This window comes from Corapipo altera, unplaced genomic scaffold (assembly GCF_003945725.1).
Source record: "Corapipo altera isolate COAL_440 unplaced genomic scaffold, ASM394572v1 70, whole genome shotgun sequence".
In the NCBI taxonomy this organism is placed as follows: Eukaryota; Metazoa; Chordata; class Aves; order Passeriformes; family Pipridae; genus Corapipo; species Corapipo altera.
Genome location: NW_020884911.1, coordinates 449,185 through 470,066, shown reverse-complemented (window position 1 = coordinate 470,066; position 20,882 = coordinate 449,185). Strand labels below are relative to the sequence as shown.

The 20,882-nt window shown below is 50.8% G+C and overlaps 1 protein-coding gene across 2 annotated transcripts in view; it reads right to left on the bottom strand.

The window, feature by feature from the left end:
* KIZ (kizuna centrosomal protein) overlaps positions 1–20,882 on the bottom strand; it is a 101,520-nt gene that overhangs the window by 70,137 nt on the left and 10,501 nt on the right. For both annotated transcript variants that reach the window (XM_027654009.1, XM_027654010.1), the window contains exons 2-3: positions 19,856–20,014; positions 2,809–2,904 (exon numbers count right to left, since the gene is read on the bottom strand). The gene's annotated coding sequence lies outside the window, so the exon portion shown is untranslated. The remainder of the gene's footprint in view (positions 1–2,808; positions 2,905–19,855; positions 20,015–20,882) is intronic.

The window sequence follows — 20,882 nt, the reverse complement described above, 5'->3', positions numbered from 1 at the left end:
CATGATAAACTTGTGAGTGCTGGGTAGGAAGAAACCCACTCGGCCCAGGAAACAACATGGCCTTTATGTTTCAGCACTTCTGCCTGAGCCTGCAGGATGCTCCGTGGGTGAGGCAGTGAGGGCTGGGGGGCTCAGCACAGCCCCTCTGCACTCCCTGCCTTGCACAGCTCCCCAGTCACAGCCTCGCAGAGCAGGGCAGGGACCAGCAGCATCCAGGGACACATGGCAAGGCTTCCATTCCTTCACTCACCTCCTTTACATCCTAACAGGCACAAATCCCCACATGTGGCAGCAGTGTAAACGAGTTTTATTACTCAATAAAATATTTGAAGCAAAATAAATGGTTTTGTCAAACACTATATCTCCTCAAACAATAATGCACCGGCTTACGAAGAAAAACAACCGACATTCATATTCTATGGCAAAGGTTTATTTCCCCTCCCAGAGGAGAGGGGAACAGGCATTTCAATTCGGAATTCAGATACTGTATGGGAATACAGTAACTATAGTTCTCGGAGGGTTTGTGCAAATGCCAGCAAAACAACCCCCAAATCAAATTTATTAGCTGGTGGAGATCTCTAACAATCTTACACAGTGACTGATGAAGCCGCTGGGGAATTCCTTTCAACATTAAGTGATTTAAAGCCCCTACAGAAACTTCATTGTCTGTTCCAAGACAGAAAGAGTTCCTGGGTATCCAGTGCTGCTCTAACAGCAGCACTGGGCTGTGTGTTATTGCCAATGTGTGTTTCCCTTCATCTGGAAAGCAAACCAGGAATCCTAACATCCCTAGTCCTGTGGAGAACTATAAAAGGAGGAAGTGCAAATTCATTAAGAACCACAGCCTGTGTTTTAAAGGGACTGTCTGTATTCTGGTGGCAAGGTTGAGATGCTCCTTCTGCCCCGGGGGTGCTCCCAGGAAATGAGCTGGGTCTCATTCCCCCCCATGGGTCAGCCATTGAACACCCACAACCTGCTTGGCACAGACCAGACCTGCAGGTTTGGACACAGCCAACTCCCACCAGAACCCAGGGCTGCCAGAACTGGGCTGGGCTGTGCTGTGGCAGTGCCAAGCTGCTCTCCTGAGAAAGCACCAGCGATGGCAGCCTGGCTCTGCTCCGGGGTGGAGATGCCCTTCCTCAGGATGCACGGGGGAGGAAGGTGAAGGCACAGCCAGTGCCCCCGGGAACATCCACATCGCCCAGCCCAGGCCAGCTCCCTCACATTTTTTAAAGTAAACCCAGAAATGCGCAACCCTAATTGCCAGGTTTTTATCATGCACACTCATAACTGGGTCATTTGCATTTCAGCTGCTAAAATATCAGGGGGATGTTATTTAATCAATCATCACAGCGTACAAAGTCCTAAGTGAGAGAAGATTTTTTGATTGTCTCTGCTTGTATCTAAACATCTCACAAACCCGCCAGCCAGTTCTTCATTTCAATTAGGGCAATGCTGATCGTTAGCTAACTAATAAGGACCAATTTTCTGTCACAACTATTTCCTAATTAAATTCAAAACAGAGATTTCTAACCCAGATGGTCAGTGATGCTACAGATTTGTTTAAATTTGGTATCACAGTAACAAACTACTAATTAGGGTTTGTAAATACACCAATTCCCTTATGACTTAGTTGTTAGTAATGCATACAACTGGTTTATTAAAGCACTAATTGTGTCTGGCTTTACTTGGGCCTAACACATAATCCACTTATCACATACTGGTACCAACTCATTTTGAAGGGATTATGAATGAAATCATAAATGAGGTCTCACATCCAGTTCCCGGTATGGTTAATAAAGGTTTGGTGTCATATTTAGATGATTTTCTGCCTCTGATGGAGGGTGGCCCAGCAGTGATGCCGCTGCTCCCTTCTCCAAAGGGTGTTTAATGAAGAAAGTTCTGGATGCCACCCCTGTGCCCAAAAAGGGGTTTCTGCCCCTGCTCTGCTGACCAGCAAATCATCCCAGCAGCCAAGCCCCTCGAAGGGAGCCCCAGCCTTTCCCAGAGGAAGCACCCACTTGGTTATTTCCCATCGGAGCCAAGCTCAGCCCCTCCATGGGGACCCCCAGCCCTTTGCCTGAGACACAGGGGAGACCTCCTGAGACCCTCACGGACCCCGACCACCTGCTTGTAGAGGGATGGAGGAGTCCTCCCAGTGCCACCAAACCTGGATTCCCTCTCTCCCTTGCAGAGGGACAGCCCTGGGTTTTGTGGAAACCGAGGAGTACAACCCCAGATAGCCCATGGGCTCGAAGCCCCTCGGCTCCACCGAGGGTGCATAAAGTAGGAAATAAATGATAGATAACTGTGAATCGCAAGGTTATGTAAACACGGAGGGGGTTTTAGAAGAATCCTATTAAACCACAAAAGAAAAGCATGGATGGTTTATCACATCACTAAGACCCAAGAATGCATTAATAAATAGAAGAATAGATAATGAACCGTGGAGTACAAGGCTAAACTATCCGCTATTGTGAGGATCCTGTGACAGTAGAAACAATGAAGGGGAAGAAAAAGCTTTGTTGGTCTGTCACCAGAACCTTGTAGTGTATCTTTTATAGCCTATTTTTAATGAATTCACAGCACCTATCAGTTATTCTCTGCCCAAATCCCTCATTTTCCTCCCTCCTGAATGCAGATTCCCATGCTGCACTCTGCCTTCACCATGACGTCCCCCCTTAAACTCAGGGTTTCTCTGCCTTTCAGTGGCCTTTCAGCCACAGCGAGAACAGGTTGCTGCTTTCATATTTACAAAGGGTTTCCAGCATGGTAACAAAAGTAGGGTTTAATGCAAAGCAGGAGTACCTCTGAGCCCTGTTGCTTCCTTTGCCTCTTCTGTGACAGGATGGTGAAAGCTCAGACAGGTCTAATTCAGCTCAGAGTGATGATGCCCAGACGTGCCTGTAAGGAAAAAAAAACACATGAAAGCTGCTGCTCCTCTTGCTGTTTTCCAGCCCTCTGTAAATAACACTGAGAATTGTTGGAGGGGACTCAATATTAATCCAAGAGATAGTACCCTCTTTGTAGACACTGCTGAGACTCACTAACACTTTATTTTCATTGCACTGAGGGGTTTTTATCATTAAATAGGGACCCAGGATACATTTACTGTAGATTACTTTTATTTTTACTGCAGCATCGTTAGGCACAGAGCACTAAGGAGACAGGGGTGACCAGGACATGCTCAGCTGCAGTAAAACCCCTTGGTCCTGCCTCCACTAGAATCCGAAATTCCCATCGATTTCCATGTAAAAAGCCCCAAAGACCATTTGTTGCTGTGCTGGCAGCTCGGTGTGCTCGGAGCTGCACTGACATCCTGCAGGAGCACAGCCTCTCCAGGCTGCTGGAGGCAGAACAGGGGCTGTGTTAGAGACAGGGGAACTGGGCACAGCAAGGGCAACACCCAAAAATTCCAAGTTCTTTTGGTGGCAAACCCCACCCGAAGCAGGTCCCTCAATGAGCCTGCACTGGGCTCAGTTTGAGGTTCGCACTGAAAATTACTCTTCACATCTTAAGAGGAAACTGCAGGCAGCGAGGAGAAGCCAGACAGCTGTTGGTTTGTTCCTCACACCTGAAAAAGGGAATTAAAGAGACCTGACTGAACCCCAGGCAGCAGCCAGGAATCCGGATTTGCCTTTTTTTGGACCATCCACACTGGAGCTCCCAGCAGCTTGTGGTGCCTGTGCCAACACATGTGTCCCCTGTGCATGTTCACAGGGTGTCCTGCAGGACGGTCACTCTGGAGGGTCCCTGTCCCCAGGGACAGCACAGGGGGCACCTCACCTCTCCTTCCTGGGTGCCAGAGGTGAGGCACAGGCAGGGATGGGGCTGCCCTCCCTCCCCTCAGCCTGGAGCCTCTCTCCTGACCACGGAGGAGCAGGGAGCAGGCGGCTGCTCTCCCAGGAACACACTTCAGGCCGGTGAGGAGAACAGCCGAGTGCTCAACAGGCTCTGGAAACAAGTGGAAGTCAAATAAGTTTGCCACTCTTTGTCCCCCTTTCAATATCTAGCTTTGATCAAAATCCTTGGATACTCAAGTGGTTGTTGACTTAATGTAGTAATGAGACATAGCCTTAAGTGAGGCCATTTCCGTGCCCATTCAGCCTCTCCAAGAGCAAGGGATGCAGGAGGAAAAGCCTCTCATGGTCTCTGGGAGCCACAGCAGAGCCTGGAGCAGAGGCCTGGCTCCAATTCCCAGGAGCTGCACCCTGTGCTCGTCCCCCAGAGCCCCTGCAGGGATGGCCTGGAGTAACCTGGGGAAACACCCCAGCTTTGTCCCAGGCAGGTGACAGGGGACACGGGGTGGGGGGGTGAGGGGAGTGGATGTGGCAGTGCCTGGCCAGAGGCACTGCCCTTCTCTGATCCTCTGGGCAGGCTGTGGACCTGGGCAAGGCAGGAGGGAGGGAAAGGGCCAGGAGCCCAGATAAAAACAGCAAGCCCCGAGAAAAGTAAAAATTCTCCAAGTGACGGGGAGCAGCTCAGCCAATTAGGATTTTAATTCCCCTCGTTATGCACAGTCAGTCAATAAATTCTGCACCAAGCAGCTGCTCTAATTCTTAAGCCCATTAAGCCCTACATGTGATAGGCGGGCGGGAGGGGCTGCCGGGGGGCACAGACGGCACTCCTCGAGATATGAAACATTTCCTCTTGTGCAGCTGGGTCACCACACCCAGCCCACTCCGAATGGGAATTTTATCAGGCTGGTAAATAAGAATTTATATAAATATCCTGCCAGAGACACACACCCCACAGACAGGGAGAATGAAGAGGGGACTGGAGGAGATGCGCCGAGGGATCGTTGGTGCTGTAGCAGAGCAGGAGAGCAGAGCCAGAGGGGAGAGTCTGGGATGGAGCAACAGGATTTTGGTGTCTGAAGTGGAGGGAGAGCATCCCAAAGAGCTGGACAGGCAGCCAAGAGTGAAGAAAAGCAGGATCAGAGATGCAGGGAGGAAGAAAACTCACGGAGCAGTACGGCAAGCGCAGAGGGGGCTGGCTCTGACACAGGAAGGGACCAGGAGCTACAACAGCAATTCCCGGAGCGAAGGGGCAGATGGCTGGAGCAGAGGTATCCCACCGACTACAGAGATGAAAGGCAGCAGAGAAAAGGGAATATACTGGGAGTGGAAAAGCATTCAACAGCCAAAAGGGTTTTCCATGTTAATTGGCAACCAGCTAACACATTAATTACAAAGTTACTGCATGGTCAAGAAAGACATCAGCAGGAGAGCAATTCACATTCCTCCAGGGATGTGCTCCCTGCTGAACAGCCCCTGCTCTAGGAATGCTGCCTGTGCCTGCTGACATCCAGCACCCTGAGCACCCCAAGCCTTGGGAGCCATGGTAAAACACAAACAGGACAGCAACTGCATCCACACCAATCCCACAGGCAGCCTGAGCTGAGCCTTCCCCAAAGCTCACCTTCAATGAAATGGGGTTGCCACGCCAGCCCATCATCCCTCACACACTCCTGGGTACAGAACCACGACCACAGGCACAGGCAGCCCAGCTTCTGGCAGGGCTTCAACCAACAACCTCAGCAAGAAACACGCCTGCCAAACCATTTGCCCACTATTCATGACCCTTGGAGACATCTCCACGCTCAGCACTTGTTGACAGGAACGGGGACCTAAACATTTTCAGAGTTTAGGCCTGCCTTCTGGGGTTAAAAATCATGGCAACTTTAGCTGAGCTCTTACTAATCTCAGATTCCTCTGAAAGATCAATTGCAGGACATGTGCATCCAGGCAAAATTTATTCTCTTTCATCCCTTAGACACAGATATGAAAACAAGCTACCCACTGCAAATTGCATTCCCACTGCACAGCAGGAAAACATGGGCCCTCTGTCCCTGTCAGCTCCACCAGGCACTGGAGGAGTGAGCGGTGACGAGCCCTTAAGCTTTGGTCAAGGCAAGGGGCAGAAATGAAAGTTTGCTCAGTTCTGTGAACACGTCGGCTGCAAAGAGGCTGTTCCTATAATCCTATCCAGCCTCAAAATGTAATTTCCTCACTTGGAAGGCTGGCTGGAGCTGCTATTCATGTCTCAGCCCGAGCCAAAGCCCAATCTCTCTCCAAAGGCTGTTTCTAGCCTGGGAGCCAAACACGGGTTTTATTGTGGGGAATCAAATGGAGCCCCCGGCGTGTGCTGGCAGTTGTGGCACTCGAAGCCTCCCAGCAGTGCTGTGCTATCTCCCGCCTGGCACACGGCTCCTGAGGGGCAGGAACACAGCTGGGCTGGCACCTCCTGCTTCGCTCTCCACCTGGAAGCACCATGGAAAGCTACTGGCAGGGTGGGAGCAAGGGCAGACCCACATCCCAGCAAACCAGCAGTTTAGTGTAGAGGCAGCAGAACACCCCACCAAGGAACCTGTGCTAACAGGGATGTGTAAGGGAGCACCAAGGCTGCTGCCCTGGGAAATCAGAATTACTCCATGATCCCCACCAGTGTGGAGGCACTAAGTCCATACCAGCAGCCAGGCCCAGGAAAGCCACTCCCCAGCCCAGTCCAGCCACAGGGTGCAGCTGCCCAGGCAGCTCTGAGCTCCAGGGATCCCACCAAAGCCAGGGTGGGTCCCAGTCTCTGCCCCCAGTACCTGCCCACACACAGACAGATCTCTCTATATTCACTGCAGCTCCTGCACAGCACAGGCTTGATAATTATGGCACAGAGCAGTGGCTGCTCCCAATAAATTAATTAGAAACGGCATCACTGTAATGTGATTAGTTGCCATCCCTCCACCTTGTAGATTGAGACAGATTTTGTTCCCAGCTCGTGTTTCAAACACCACTAGAAGCCCACTCGAGCAAGCCCGTCCAGAAAGGGGGACCTGCATTGCTGGGCACATGCTCAGGGCTCGGAGAAAGTGGTTTTAAAACCTTCACAGATTGTCAAGGCCAGTTTATTCAAGGTAATTAATCTGTCATTTTAAGGACATTATGCATTTCCTCCACAAGTCAGCTGTCGCCGGCAGAGACATCTCAGTGTTGCTGGCCCCAGGAGCACGAGGCTCAGGGGTCAGCCCTTCCCCTCCCAGACCATGGCATCAGCTGGAAATTCATGGTTATATGGACTGGCTTCTCCCCCTTGCCTTCTCGAGGCTCTCTATTTCCTCTCAGCTGTGAGCACCAGGAATTAAGTGCAAGTCTGAATTCCAGACAAAGATCACTGAACACTCCAAGCTCAAGGAATGCACCTCAAAGGCCTGTGGCTGCAGTGACAGGAGTCAATCCCCCAGATCTGGAACTGCAGCAACTGCAACCCTCCCCTCCATCACCTGTGGCAGGGACACAGATGTGAGCAAAGAAATCTCTCCATCACTTCCGTTTACCCCAGTTAGTGATGCAGCAGGAAATGGGGTTCCTGGTGGTCATTAGCATTAATTATCCCGCAATGCCTCACCCCCGAGGAGTGACTGAAGATGCTGTGGCACACTCAGCAATGCACTGACTGTACCTGCCTGTCAGTTGTCCTCCTGCAGCAGAGAGAATTTTAATGGACTGGAACCAGAATGCCCTTTTGAGGGAACAGGCAGCAAACCCTGCCGAGGGCAGTTCAGGCGCTCCGTGCGCTCCCAGTACAATCCCCGGGCGCTGCTACATCCCTGGCTATGACACACCAAATGGAGATCAGAAGGAACAATAGTCTGTAATCAAGGATATCTGCATAATAGCTTTCCTGAAGGATGTTTGTGCAGGTGAGCGAGGAGTAAAGCATTGTTTCATCAAATGGTAATTTCCTTGTATCTCAGAGAATGAATCCCATTCGCTCGCCAGGGCATAATTCAATTAAAGGGGAGAATCCTGCGTGAGGGAACGAAATCTATCGGTCTGACTGGGATGCTGCAAATCACACCACGCAAGAAAATGGCATTTGGTCCTGACATTATGATTTATTTCCTACTCAGTATCTTGTAATTCCTACAAGATAAGCCAAGACGAGAAATTATCATGTGTACTTGGGGATCGTGCCTGATCCTCTTTATTTTCTCTTTCCAACCACAGGACTGCATGTTTCAGCCTTATCTTTGAAGAGCCCAGTAAAATAAGTGGTTATATTTTCACAGAGGCAAAGTAACTCTTGCTCTGCACCCAAGGCAAGCTCAGGCAGCACAAGCTCATCCCATGGATGGTGCTGGGAAGAAGCCATGCACGTATTTCCAGAAACTGCTGGCTTCCTTCAGAGAGATTTTTCAGTTGATTGACCCCCCCCCCATTCCAGTTTCCTTTAAGGATCTTTACTGCTACTCCCGTAACATCTCTGTCATAAAAATGTCCCCACTCCACCCAAGTCTCTTCTCATTGCCTCAGACCTTCAGGAAGGGCTGTGTGTCCTTACAGACTTCACCTCTCCTTAGTGCACTGACAAATGTATTAATGATGCTTCCAGCTGTGCTGGGGGTGGACAGACCGGCTGGGGACACTGCAGCAGAGAGTGAGCCACCCCAGCACGGGACAAGCCACCCCAACACAAACAGGAGGAAAGGCTCTCTGAGAATCACCTCGTGCTTCACACTCCACCTGTTACATGCCCATGTTTTCCCTCCGTGGCTGTGCAGGAGCACTGCCAGGAGGTCGGGCTGTGAACTCCAGATGTGGGAGACGTGGCCACTCCGAGACACTTCAAGTTTTACTCCTGAACTGAAAGTTAATCTGAATTTGAGAACAAAAGCATTGCTGTTTGTCCTTGCACGCCAAGGATTACGACTATTGAAAGGGTTTCCTATTATCGGCTTGTCACTGTCTCAGCTTTAATCTCCTCCTCTCCTCTGCTCCCTGCCTCCCTCCCGCAGCTCCCGCCACCCCGGGATGCTCGGCTGGGCCAGCAGGATGCTCCGGGTGAGCCCTGCTGGGCAGCCGGGGGTCCGTTCAGCTCCCTAACAAGATCATCATCTCCTGCCAGAGCAGCAACACCCACCAAAAATAATCCAAGTATCCTACTTTTTTACTAACAGTTTTTACTAACAGTTCTTTGATCCACGAGGCCTCTGCAGCCCCAGCAGACACAAGCGCTGCAGGTCACATGTGTTATGTTCCTGAACACCTTTCCAGAACTCAGGTTTCCCTTTCGGCAGAACTTATTAAATTCATCTGCCGGCAAATTAAGGCAAACCCCACGAACAGCCATTTTTAAGACACGCTGAGTGTTTCTGGAGCTGGGGCACCGATGTGACACACACCAAGAGCTGGTGACAGCCCAGAGCTGTCACACTCGTCAGCGCTGCAGCAGACGAGCATTATTTGCCCATCAGCCCTGAAAGCCATCGCCATGACCTGGGAAAGAGGCAGGAGACATGGAACACCCAGCTTGGATGGAGTCACATCGAGCATCGTCATCGGAGTGAAAACCAGCTCATTTTTAAAGCCTTCAGCGGAGGAACTCAGTGCTATCTCCTGGCTGGCACAGGGAAATCTTAGTGCAGCCATTATCTGAGAGCAAACCGATTCTGTAGTTTGCAAAATTAATAGTATTTAGCCCGCTAGTTTCCGTAGTAACCAGCCCGCCATCCCTCCCTGCCTGCCCGCGACAAGGTCTCCGAAGCATTTCACATAGTACTTATCCATTTTCTTGCTCTCACCTCGCTCTCACCTTTACTTTCAGCGCAGAACGCAACACAATCCACCGCCACTAAAGACTAGGCTGAGAGTCAGATTAAAATTATCCCTGTTTGCCCTGACCTCTTTTCTCTGCAGGTGAGAGTGTCCCCATTCAGCAGCTAAATGAAGCAGAAATGATGGAGTGTTTGTTTTCCCTGACTTTTCCTCAGCTTGCCAGTAAATTTACAGCCACGAATATGAAGTGTTAATTTAATGTTCCCACTGAGCATCTCATTGTCAACAAAGGCTTCAAACCCTACGAGAGGAAAAGGTTAGCTCATGCAGAAAATGACCCTTATGGCTTGATTGTCTTCTGGTCCAGACTCGCGGGGAGCAGAAAGCGAAGGGCTTTGACTCCCAGCTTAATGCATTTGATGGCGATAAATGGGAGCTCTCTACCTCGGTGCAGGCAGAGGATCACCTGTAATGCTCACTTGTTTGTCCCCGCAATCTCCGCAGCCCAAACGGGAAGCGGCCTCGTCGCGCTCCCCCAACTAATTTGACAGCACCGAAAAGTTAAACCCTTCATTATCCCCAACTCCAGCGGAAGGGCCTTGCTGGCTGCAGATTACAACAGGACATTAGTGGTGGCATGAAGCATGAAATTGCTTTCTTCACCTGGTGCTTCAAAACTTTAAGGCCTCGGCTCTGGTGGCGTGCATAAAAAAAAAAAGTTCTCCCAGGGAGAAGTCATGGAAGGAAGAAAAAAAAATCAAGGTTTAAATAATCAAAAGCCTCTTTGGGCTTTTTGTAGCAGAATTATACACGCAGAAGGCTTCACTCCCAGAACATTTAGTTACTTTATCTGGCAAAAGGAGCTTAATACTCACTGTAAGTAATGTTTACAGAACTCATTTACAGACCAATCGGAGCATGAGTGAGAGCCACTGTATGCCTTATACTAAACTTACCTGCCTGGGATCTTTAGGAGAAAAAAGAAACCCTAATGGTGCTGTGGAACAGGATACAACAATTCAAAAGAGGCTCAAATATCAGATTTTTTTTTTCTGACATCTAAAACTAAGCCTGGAAGCAAGATAGAGATTATAACACGTGCTCACACACACACACAGGGTGGGACTATTCAGCAAGAAATCAAGTTAGTTCCGCAACTTTTTTGTACCCTCACAAACCCCACTAATTAAATTGGCAATTTCACGGCCTGCATTCATTCTGACTGTGACCACATTGGTGTTTTACAAAACAATAAATAAGAACTATTCTAATGTATCGAAGCCACCGGTCACGTTAAATTCATTTGTCATTTACTGGCCACGCATGGACGTGGGGGCTCCACAGCCTACTCGAAATCAAATATATAGGTAGAAGAATATGTCACCAATGGTCCAAGCAGTTTCCAGCCCTTCTCTCACTGTTTCCCAAGGCAGACAGGGATTTCAGAGGTCAGAGGTGAAGCACTGGCATTTCATCAAGGACCTAAATTACACAAATGAGTCTCTGACTCATCCAACTGGGAAGCAGCCCCTGGCATCCCAAACAAGCAGCATGAAACCACAGCCCCGGGAAAGCCAAGGAGCAGGTGAAGCTGATGGGGCTCGGGGGGACACAAAACCATTCACAAATAACAGTGGGAACTGAATTCCAAAAGTGCCTTTCAACTGCATTTCCTTCAGTACCGAGCAGACACAGGCACATCACCGTGTCCCTGTTTTCCTGCAAGGAGCAGGCGTGTTTGAAGGCAGACAGTTGCTTTCAGGTCCCAATGTTTTATTCAGTGTGTGCCGAGCCGTGCTCAGCCACGCCGGGCGGGAGCTGCTCCAGCCACCCTGCCTCGGGGAGCCATTTGCCGGTCACACTGTCAGTTAACAGGAGTCATTTTGAAAGCAGCAATTCAGTCTCTACAGTCCTTTCGTAACACCATTTTCAGCCTGCAATTTGGATGATAGGAAAATTACAACCCTGCTGCACTATATTATGTGATATAAATGTTATTGCAATTAAGCCGATGAGGAGAATTCCCAGAAAACAAAGATGTTTTGTTCGTGCTTTCTCTTTGTTCTTTCCCCAGAACTTGAGCAGTTAAGGAAGGGCAGTACAGAGGGAGAAGTGTTTCCATCAGCTGGAGGTGCCAGCAGACCACAGGAGTGTGGGAGCAGCACAAACCCACAGTGACATGCTAGGATTTCAATTGGCTCCCCAGCCAGTGATTTCCCTTGGGCACACACGAGGGACAACTGGCCTGGCCCGAGTAACGAGGTACAGCCAAAAGCAGCCCAGGTATCCAGGCATCCTTCTGGCAGTGGAACAGGACATGCCAGGACACCCCAGAGGGCATTTCCCACCCACTACACTAGAGACCTTCACTGCTCACATCCTCAGCATCTACCCACAGTTTCCTTCTTCCAGCCCAAGCTCCAGATGCCTCTGGACTTTGTGCAGTGGAGAGTTTTGATGGATCTCTAAAGCCCAAGCCCAGGCAGCATGGCAACACCTCCCTGGCCAGAGCAGGAAAATGGTGTGTGCTATAGAACACATGTCCCATGGGTGGATCCAGCCCCTGGTCCCAGTGTCACCTGCAGGCAGTGCTGCTGCTTTGGGCACAAAGCTGGCACTAGCTCAGCTCTGCCAACACCCAGCACCTTCTCTCCAACGACCTCAGCCAGGTGCTGAGCAAATGTTTATTTACAGGAGTACCAGCCATAGTAAACAACTTCCATTTCATTGTTTCTGAAGAGGAAAAAAATGCAGCAAAAAAAGAGTCCTAGCACTCATCATTTACTCCAAGGTGCTGTAACCAGGTGTAAACTTGTCTTTTATGTGCTGAACTGTGTCCATGAAAACACATTATCTTTAAGTGGGCACTGGAGGAACCACACTCAACATTGACTTCTTCATGCCATCGCTAAGACTAGATACTTCAATCATCTGAAGATTTAAGTGGAGATTAGCAGAGACCTCACCTGCCTCTCTCTCTGCATGTTTTGGGTGTGCTCTGCAGCAGCACAGCTCCTGAAAGGCAAAGCCACAAAGAAGCCCTGCAGTCCACAGAACAAGGTGTCTGTCACCTTGTTCTGCCCCCATCCCTGACAAAACCAGAGCCCAGAGGGCACGTGCCACATCCTGGGGCAGAGGCCCATTGCTTCCAAAGGGCACCCAGCTCTTCCCCACTTGGCTGCAGATTCCAAGTCTGGCCAGCACCTGAGCAGAAATCCTGTTTCCTCAGCAGTCAACAGGATTAAACACTTCAAGGAATATCCTGAGCAACTCTGCCACTCAAGAGGCCTGAGAAGCAAGACAGTTACTTCTTCCTTTTTATTCTTTTTTTTTTTGGGCTCCCAGGCCTGGACACCGGAGGATTTCAGAGAGACTGGGAACACTGTGTGGCTTCTTTGAACACCCCTCTGAACGTCAGAAAGGCAGGCAGCTGTGGAAACCACAGGTCATTTTGAATGGAAACTCTCCACAACTGCAGTCCTTCAGGACACGGAGGAAGCCCTTTGTGGTCAGGGAAGCCTGGGTGCTTCCCACACCTCCATCCCAGAGCAGGGCACACGTCTGGACGACCCCCAGCCTGCAGAAGCCCTTTTCCTCCTGCCACGTGCCCCGGCAGCGCGGGAGAGTGGCAGCCACAGATCCCTAATGGCTCGCTGCGATGTGCCGCCACGTCCGGCTGATTAGCCGTGGGTGATCTGAAATGTCAAACCATTATCTGTGACAGGCACGGCCGCGCTGCCACCGCCTCAGAATGCCTGCCTAATAATGGAGCTGGGGGTAAGTGGGAAAGGTGATGCTCAAAACACAAAGCGGAAATAAGTTGGAATTACGGAGACAAACCAGCAAACCCCTTTGTTCCACTGGCCCTTCCCAGGCGGGTCCGGCCTGGCCCTCGGAGGGATCGAGGGACTGTGTCCTCGCGAGGCAATTTGCAATATCCTAATTAAGAGGGCAGAACCATTAGAGACATTAAAAGCCTCCCACCAGAGCATCCTGCTGTCACGCCCCTGACACACAGGTACCTGCACCCCCACCCTGCTACAGGTCCATAACCACTGCTCCGTGAACGCTCCCATCCCCAGCCAGGGGTGGGAATGTCTGGGAGGAACATCCCCCCTTCCGTGGAGGGCAAGGGGGACGGAGCCCCTCATGGCATCTGCAGCCCCACACAGCACTGGAAGCAATGCCCCCCTGGCTCAGGGCAGGACAGGAGCAATCAGCTCTTCCTCACAGCACTTGCTCCCAGAACACGGCTCCTGGCCCCGATGGACACGTGTCCTCTCACTCCAGCACTCCGGAACAGGCAGTGAAAACATTCCCAGCCAAAACCAGACCCAAACGATGCTGCATTTAGCTACTGGCATGCTTGACACTTCTCATGATTTCTTGGAAAAACATTAATTTGAAACATTTCTATACTCCATGCCAGTGCCACAGCAGGGAATAATCACCCCATTTCAAGCTCAGAGCAAGGCTCAGATACAGGAAAAAATTAAACACGGATAAGAGCAAGAAACTGTTAACAGTCAAAAATATTTTACTGCAGGTTCAACAACAAAGTCTGGAGGAGATAAGTCTGTGTGTGTACTAACATTATATAAAAAAGTGATTATTCAGCCCTGGGAACAGAGCTATTGATTCCAGTAACAAAGGGCACTATATACACTGCAGTGGGTTTGCTCTTTTTAGCCTGGGAAAATTGATTTTCTTAAACTTTCCCTTGAACCTGCAGTAGGGTTTAATCTGAACCTAAAGGAGCCTTTTAAGAACTCCCATAAATTAAAATTATATCTCTTCATTTGGCACATTTTGGGATCCTGCTGTTACAGCAGAAACACAAGAAACGCTGCAGAAAGAGGTGGGAGGAAGTGATAATGGCATTTTGTGACAGTGTTCCCAGCACACGTTTGTTTCCATACATTTAAAATAACATGTAAATATTGAAGGTGAGTGAAGCAAAACATAAGACAGCTTAATACTACTGCGAGACTTAAAGGCTGAAATTTAGCAGGAGAAGAGAAAGATAAAGGCTGTAGGAGTACGGGAGATAAGAGGCTCATCACGGCTGATCCGGGAGGGAAAGCAGGCGCAGGGCTGCCAGGAGGCACCGCTGGGCTTCCCGGGCATGCTCTGCCCTCAGCCCAGGTACGGGCACAGTGTCCACGCAGCCATGCCCACCCTCTTTGGCTTCCTGCCCTGCTACAAACAGGCTGCAGACAGAGGCAGCGCCCGCGGAGGGGGCTCTGGGGAGAGCACAGACACAGCCCTGCTCCAGCACAGCCCCTCTGCCCAGGCTGGCAAGGGCAGTCACCTTTGGATCCTCCCGCAGCCAAAAGGGAGGTGGTGCCCAGGCTGAGCACGTCCAGCCACCGGCTTTTACAGGTGTGGTGTGACTGGGACCCTAGGAAGGGGGGAGCCCCCCCCCCCCCCCCACTCCATCCCTGTGACACTGTGCCCCACAGAGGTGTGAGCCCCACACCCCCACCTCTCTGGCACTGTGCCCCACAGAGGTGTGAGCCCCCCGCTCCCCCAGCTGGCACCCCCAGCCCCTCTCACACGTGGTTGTGCCCGCGGGCTGTTTACAGCTCCCACACACCACCCCCTTTGTGCCCCACTGAAAACCCCCAGTGTGCTGCACACCACTGTACATTTACGCCGTTGTTTTTCCCCTCAGTAAGGCAGTAAATGACCTTTTATTCAAACAACAATTCCTAAAACAGAACCCAGCCCCGGCGCCGTGGTCAGATGTGTGCGCGAGGCAGGGTTTGTTATTCAAGCAGCAGCCAGGCTGTGTGCTATGCAAACAAACCCCACGCTCTGTTCTCCCAACCTCCTGCTGACTTTGCAACTAATTTTGTTAGCAAGGAGAACACACTGCGAGACATCAATGCAGCAAAGAGCCCGGAGACGTTTGTTCATAACTTTGTAACAAACATTGATCAATCGATTTTTGCCCGTGTGGGGAGGGAAAAGCTCACAAACAAAACAAAACACATATGGAGAGATTTTTTTTAATGGCACAAAGGGCAATTAGGCACCCAACCTTCCAGTGCAATGAGATTCCTTACAGTCCTCTGTGCTTTTAAGTCTTCCCCTTATTGCTCAATGGAAGCAAAATCTACTGTCAAGACTCCAAAGGAAGAAAAAAATCAGCTGGAACCAAGAGAATGGTTGGTGGGCCTGGTGCAGCATCTCTGAACTCACCAGAACAAAGACAGGTGAAGGTCCTGACCAAGTGAAGAACACCCTACTCCACGTGTACAGTCTTTGGTAGCACGTATCAGATCGATGTAAAAACATCAAAACACACAACACTAATTACCTATCAAAAATAATTAAGTGTTCTGTAAACAGTAGAACATGAGCATATTTACCCAGCCACATCTCCTTCAGGCTGACACCCACCTCTCCAGCAGCACTGAGGGACCCCAGAGCTCCCACCTGCCAGGCAGGAGAGCCATGTGGATGCACAGACATGTGCCTCCATGGTGGCACAGCTGATCCAACCTCTGTGAGCTGTGGTGCAAACGTGCCCTTCGGTGTGTGGCACAAGCTGCTCACCTCAGGAGCCTCCCAGCCACTGGTACTGTGCTTCTGTTCAAAGGCAGCTCCAGGACACATTCTGACATCAAGTCTAACCAAAACTTGATCTGAGCATGTTTCACCCCAGCTCCAGCCCTCTTCCACGTCCAGAACTGCTGCCTGGCCCCGGACAGGTCCCTGGGATCCTGCCTGCCCTTTGCCCAACGCGTTCCTCAGCACTCAGGGACCCACTGGCTCCCACCACTCATCTGCACAGCACCTTATGCCACAGCGGGGTTGTCCAATGGCCTTGAGATGCTGCAAGCACACAAACCCACCTGGAAGGTGAATTTCCACAGGAGATACACCGAGCCTGGAAGCAGAACAGCTCTGACACAGCAGGACCAGGGAAAGCACCCCTGCCCAGAAGAGGCCAGGGCTGCCAGAAACAGCTCCAGGGAAAACAGCTTTTTGATTCCAGATACAACAGTAGCCAATGGGAAGAGAGACAAAGCACAGCTTCCAAAGTTTACTCTTGCAGCCTAACTAACAGTTCACAACACAGTTCCTTGGCAAGTACCTGTGACTTTATTTCTCCTGTGGAAAGAAAGAGCTCTGAGGTTGCACTGACACAGCTCATTAGCAGCTCCCTGAGCAGGGAAATGCCCCAGGAACCCAGCACTGTGTGGCTGCTCCCGGTGCTCAGCAGAGTGCTCAGGGAAGACATCTTCCCTCACTGTGTCCCTCCTGCAGCTGGTGACAATTGGGGGTCCCTGGGAGCTGCCAAGCCAGCGAGCCCCTCGCTGTCCATCTCCCACTCGGCACCTCTGGGGCCCATGAGAGCCCCTCACAGCAGCTCCCCCCTGCAGCCCCTGACCCTCTGCCTTTGGCTTCTTGCCTCGCTACAAGCAGGTTCCAGATGGAGGCAGCCCCCTTCCCTCCCTGCCTGGTTCCACAGACCTCTCCTTTTGCTCCGACACAGCTCCACAGCCCCTCTGCCCACAGCTGGCTGAGAGCAGGGGGCACCGGGCAGGCAGAGCAGGACTGCACAGTCCTTACTGATAAAATGACTTTTCCTAATAGTTCCAAGCATTTATACAACCACAAATATTTACAATTTTTATAAATAAGAATCAGCAGAGCCCAAAAGATTCCTGATGGGAGCTGACAAGAGAAAACAGGGATGTTTTTCACAGACTACCCAGACGAGCACTCGTGCCCTGCCACACTCGCAGCCTCAGGTGCTGAGCTGCAGCAACCCAGCCTCTGCCCAGGACTGCCAGAGGCTGTTCCGGATTGCACAGTCAATGGAGCACCAAGCAATCCCATTCATCCCACCCGAGGGGTTTGGGAGCCCTCTGGGTGCCTTTGCCGGGCGCAGACAGAGGTGGCACAGTCCCCGCCGGGCCCTGGCCCGCACCCAGCCGGCGCTGCGGCAGCACAAGCTGCATTCTGCCCTGCTGCTATTTACTCACAGCTACAGATGTTGACATAACAAAGAGCTACAGACAGACGGACAGAAGGGGAGCAGTGTTGCAGCGCAGACACTACAGGCTCTATTCTTCAGGAAAGCGCCTCTGACTTCCCCGCCCAGCCCCACGACTCCTTTGGAATCATCTGGGCTGGTGAAGCTCGCTTTCCTCTCGAGGGACACAACTGTGTGTGAGAGAACATCAGCTTTGCTGTTTGTTCCTGTGCTGAACCGAGCCCTTATCAATCCACAGGAAAACCATTTGTTTCAAATCAAGTGGCTGAAAGCTCAGGGGTACCTTGGCAGTGTGCAACTTCTCCTCTCTACCTGCCCCTCCGAGGGGCTGTGCAGGAACATCCTCACTTTGCACTAATGTCATTTCTAGAGAGCCAGAATTAAAGGGATGACTTGTTCCACAGAAAAAACCCCTCACACTTAAATGCTTTCTGAGGGACACCACTGTGCATTTTAAAGCCTTGCAACTGCCCATACAAATCCTCAAACAGCAAAAGAACCGACACATTTTGGAAAACACGGCAGAATGGTCAGAGGGGCAGAACCACCCGCAGAAGATGGCCAGAGCTGGCCATGGGAGATGTGCCACATGGGAGATGTGCAGCACTGCCCAGAGCTGGGTACAAACTGTGCTCAGTGCTGCTCCGAGGTGTTTGCTCCTGCTCTCCTTGTGGCCAAGACGGACCGTGATGTCCTTAGAGCCCTGCTTGCCTCATGCTGTCAGTGAGCAGGCAGTGACCCCAGCTCCAGGTCCATTTGGGAGAGCCCCAGCCCCACAGCAGGCCCAGCAGGTTCAGGGAGCTGGTGGGCTCCCACACCCAGCCCATGCCCACTCGGAAGCCTTGCACTGCCTCGAGCACCAGGCAGGACAGAGGAGGGACTCGAGTTTTTAAACAGTTGCTTTTTTAAGCTTCTCATGCGAACCAAAGTTCAGATCCTTCACAACTGGTAGGAAAAGATATTATTGCCTGGAACCATGCCCAGAAAAACTCAAAGCCAAGCTTCATCCTGCCTGTGCTCCCTGCCAGCTCCCAGCGCTCCGCCGTGATGCCACCTGGTGCCCAGAGGCAGTACAGCCAGGGCTTCTCCTGGCCAAAGAGCCTGGGAGACGTTCTAGGGGGAATCGGCAGCCCCCAGATTAGCAAACACACAATAACTCACGGCATTTGTTCTGCCAGATTAACATTCCCCTTGCACTGCACCAACATGTCTTAATGCTTCAGGCTGGGCTGGACACAGGTAACAGTCAAACTCTGAATTCTGCTGCTGTCTCCCCCAGATGGAGATTTGCAGAGTCGGACTGCAGACATCCCCACGGCTGGAGAGCTGTCCTGGCACAGCACTCAGCCCTGGAGCTGCCTCCCATCCCAGAGCCACACGCCACTGGTCCTGAAGGGGCTGTAAAGAGGCTTTCTGAAGAGCAAATAAATGGGCTGACTTCATAAAAAAAGCAGGGAGCCAAGTATCCTCCTTCCCTCAGAGAAAAGAGGCTGAGTATGAACTAGGTCTGCTGTGGCAGACCTGACAGCAGTGGTTTGTGGGTGGTGTTCCTCAGGCCACAGCCAATGCAGGGGATGGCCAGAGGCTGCTCTGACCCCCGCCAGGATCCCACCAGGCTGCCCTGCCTCCCACAGCCCTCTCCTGTGCCAGGTGCAGCAGCAGGCACAGCCGGGCACACACCGGTCCTGCAGTGCCAGGAGAACCCAGAGCTACCCTGAAATTAGCCCATTTTGCCCTCCCCAAAGCAACACAGCTGGAAACAAACTCAGCACCCTTTTGGAGGAAGCACTGTGCAGGATTTTGTTTTCCAGCATCCTTGGGGATAATCCAGACCTGCCACTTGATTTATACTGGATAAAACCAGTTTGTCTCCATCACCAGTACATTACTGCTTGGACAGCACATCAGTAGGTCCTGCTGTACCCAAGAAACACAGTCCTTCCTTGATCATGGTCTGGAAACATTCCCCACCCCAAGCCAGGCAAAAGGGAGGAGAGGGGTTGCTGGGTCAGAATCTGGAATGCTCTTTCCATATCCCGTACCCTGAGCACCAGTAACACTGGATGTACAGAAACCGGCCGTGGGGAAGCAGATCCCCTGGGAGGAAAGGGGAAACACAAGGCAACACACTTTCCCAATAATCCACAGGGAGCGTTTGAAGCTAAAGCAAACACTGAAGGAATTCAGTGGCGTGAAACAATGCAGTAGGTGGAGATGTTCACCCCTACGGCTTTTTCTTTAGCCTTGGAAAAACAAACTGACACTCTTAAAAGGGAAAAGGTGCTTGAAATCCTACCTCAGCTCCTGTAAGAGGCCAAGTGTCCCCGCAGCCGGATCTCCGGGCTGAATTCCTGCTCTCTGGAGCGCCGGGCAGGTGGCAGCGCTCCATTTCCTGGGGCACACTGCCACCTCGTGGCTTCCCTCCTGCTTCCAGGAGAGCTCCCAGGATTCACAGCTGCACACAGAGCACATGGGAAATTGTTTGGAAACACTTTCATTTGTTTGACCACAACCTGCAGCTGCAGAACGAATGTAACACTGAAGTAACACTGTGGTTACAGAGCCCGGCTTTAGCAGCTTTAATTCCACAGCAGTATTTTCCCTGGTTCCAGATCGTATTGTCTAACGTTATGGTAGGAAAAGAAATCAAGGAACTAAAGAATTTTGCACATTACTTATAAAACAATTATAAATATTTAATGGCAAACCCAGCAACTGCATGTTTCACATTTCTCCTGTTCCTCTGCTAATTCCTGTGGAAGTTAAACAGGTATGTTGGCTGCATAATTATTTGTTTGCAGAGGAGGTTGACACTGGTTTACAGACTACAGACAACCATGTAATTCCTCTGTAGCTACATGGTAATTATTGTGCTATTATAGAGTAATTAAACATGCAAATAAACATTAAAACAAGGGATCTGTATGGAAGCTGCCAACAACTGTAGGACAGAAAACCAAATAGTAAATCAAATTACAGTGTTCTACAGGGGTACCAGCTATAGCAGGGAGTTAAGAGTATCATCTTTTATACCACAGGCCATTTTCATAGCCCTTCTGGCTGCACAAGTGTCTGGCCTAATGACCTGGAGAGATCTTACTTTGCAAGTTCTCCATGTGCCTTAATCATTTTGGTTATCCAGAATGGCACAAACCCTCCAGAAAAGTGTTCTCCAGAACTCTGAGACACAAGAGTCTGGCTTTGTCCAGGCTGGTTTCTTTAGGAGGCAAATCAGAATATTAACATACTCTGTTATGTCCAACTGTGATCTCACTGTCCTAGGGGAATCCCAAACACAAAGTTCTTTGCTGCACGTCAAAATC